This window comes from Oncorhynchus mykiss, chromosome 24, assembly GCF_013265735.2.
Source record: "Oncorhynchus mykiss isolate Arlee chromosome 24, USDA_OmykA_1.1, whole genome shotgun sequence".
Taxonomy (NCBI): Eukaryota; Metazoa; Chordata; class Actinopteri; order Salmoniformes; family Salmonidae; genus Oncorhynchus; species Oncorhynchus mykiss.
Genome location: NC_048588.1, coordinates 430,233 through 432,444, shown reverse-complemented (window position 1 = coordinate 432,444; position 2,212 = coordinate 430,233).

The window sequence follows — 2,212 nt, the reverse complement described above, 5'->3', positions numbered from 1 at the left end:
GATGCAACTCACGCGAGACTAAGGGTACTGGGCTGGGAAGGGGTAGTTTTCTCATGAATAAAATGTTTTGATCAATAAATTCCATTGGGCTTTGCCAAACACTTAAATAAGAATATATAATATATGACATTTAGCAGACGCTTTTATCCAAATGACACATGACAAATCCAAATGCTTAAATGTTTTTATAGCATTACCACCCATTCCATCCCAGTTTACTAGGAATTATTTGAGCTCTGTCTCTGCCAGTGGAGGCTCCTCAGAGGAGGAAGGGGAGGACCAGTGAAATTTCATAAAAATAAAAATAGTGAAACACAAAAACATTTTTGCTTTTTAGATAAAACTATACTAAATATATTCATATGTCACCAAATAATTGATTAAAACACACTATTTTGCCATGAAGGTCTATAGTAACTTCAAAAGCACTATCTAGGTCAGCACAAAGGTGTAGCGGGAGGACAGCTAGCTTCTGTCCTCCTCTGGATCCATTGACTTCAATACAAAACCTAGGAGGCTCGTAGACCTCACCCCCTTCCATAGACCTACATGGTAATTATGACCACTTCTGGAAGAATGAACTGACATGTTGTCCATCCAATCATACGATTAGGATCAGAGAAGGAACCTAGTGCGTTGTATAGAGGTTATGCTGTAGAGCATTATTGGGGGGATCTATGTGTTGAGAAGCTTGGTGAATTGGTGACATTATTGGATAGAGATTGAAAATATTTATTTGAGCATTTTTTTAATTATTCAATTCAAATTAGATTCTTCAAATTACAGGAGATGGATGAGGTTAATTATACATTGTTTTCTTGGTTTTATAACTTTTTGTATCCAGTTAGTGCAGTTTATTTCAATTTTCCATGATAACAAGCTAGCTACCAGTTCGAGTGTGCACCTTTCGCCGCCAACGCTACCTCAAATTGTTTTTACTTTTTGTTGAACCCCTTTCATTCTCTGGGGCACACGGAAAAGGTGCAAATTAAAACCGAGGTCGACTGCCTGAGATCAGTTTCATGAAGAAAGATGAAAAGGTGATGGCGTTCAATACCAATTGCTATCAAAAGTATAGCTGGTTAACAGGGAGCCTTTCATCAATCCGTCTGTATTTTTGCTTTTTGGGAATTCTGAGCCTTGGGCGATAGCAGGGTACAGTGCCCTGAGGAACATTGATCATTCAGCTAAATGGCAAAATAAAAGCAGAGAGCATAACGTTATAAGATTCAAGCTTCTGGGAAAAAGCCGCATTGATCATGACGAAGGTCTGCGTATTCAGAATGCGCAACACAACGAGAAAGTAAGAAGAAACAGGGATATTCTCAAGCGGTTTATCAACACCACTGCGTTTTTGTGCATGCAAAAATTGGGAGGGCACAACGAGAGGGAATATTCCGCGAACTAACAAGTGCAACCAAAAGGAGATTGTAGCAGTAATTGCACGTTTCGATGCTTTACTTGCTGAACATATGGAACTTTCAGTCTTTTCTGGGATCATTCATTAAAGAGAGAGGTTGACGCAGGGCGCTCAAGTAGGTGTTCCACTTTCCTCCGGTATTTATTTAGCAAAGATGATAAAACATCAACATCACTCCGGACAAAGACAAGCAAAAACGTATTAAATAAACGTTGTAGCAGCCTAGGCCACACCCAAACATTCGAGATTTGACTTGCTGTATGGTATGAAAACGAGACCATTTTCAGTCTGATCAGCTGTAGGCTTCTAATAAGAGCAGATGCATACAGCCTACTATGTGCGCTGTCCATTTGGTCAGGGTAATTAATTGGTAGCGTTATGTATTTTACAGTCCATTTGTGTGTCAGGAGAAAATGTGAATGTGATCAAATTTGGTTTATATTTCAATTGGGCAGGCTAGGCTGCCTATACGATTTCAATACAAAATGATTAACTGGAATGAATCAATCAACATAATAGTGATGACAGATGTAAGTACATTTTTTAAAGGCCTGCAGTTGCATAGGCCTGCATGATGCATAAAGCAAGCTCAACCCTGTGAGTTCTATTGTCTCTATCAGTTGTTGTCTCTGTCTAGGTAGAGGAAATCCCCCACCTACTCTCCTCTAAATATAATTCATATGAACAAGTATAAGGTTGCTCGCCCCCCACATGTGACCTGATTAGGGACCTTAAGGTCCAGAGTTTTCCTGGTTAGGTTAACAGATAAGGAATACTCCAGGCCCCAGTGGG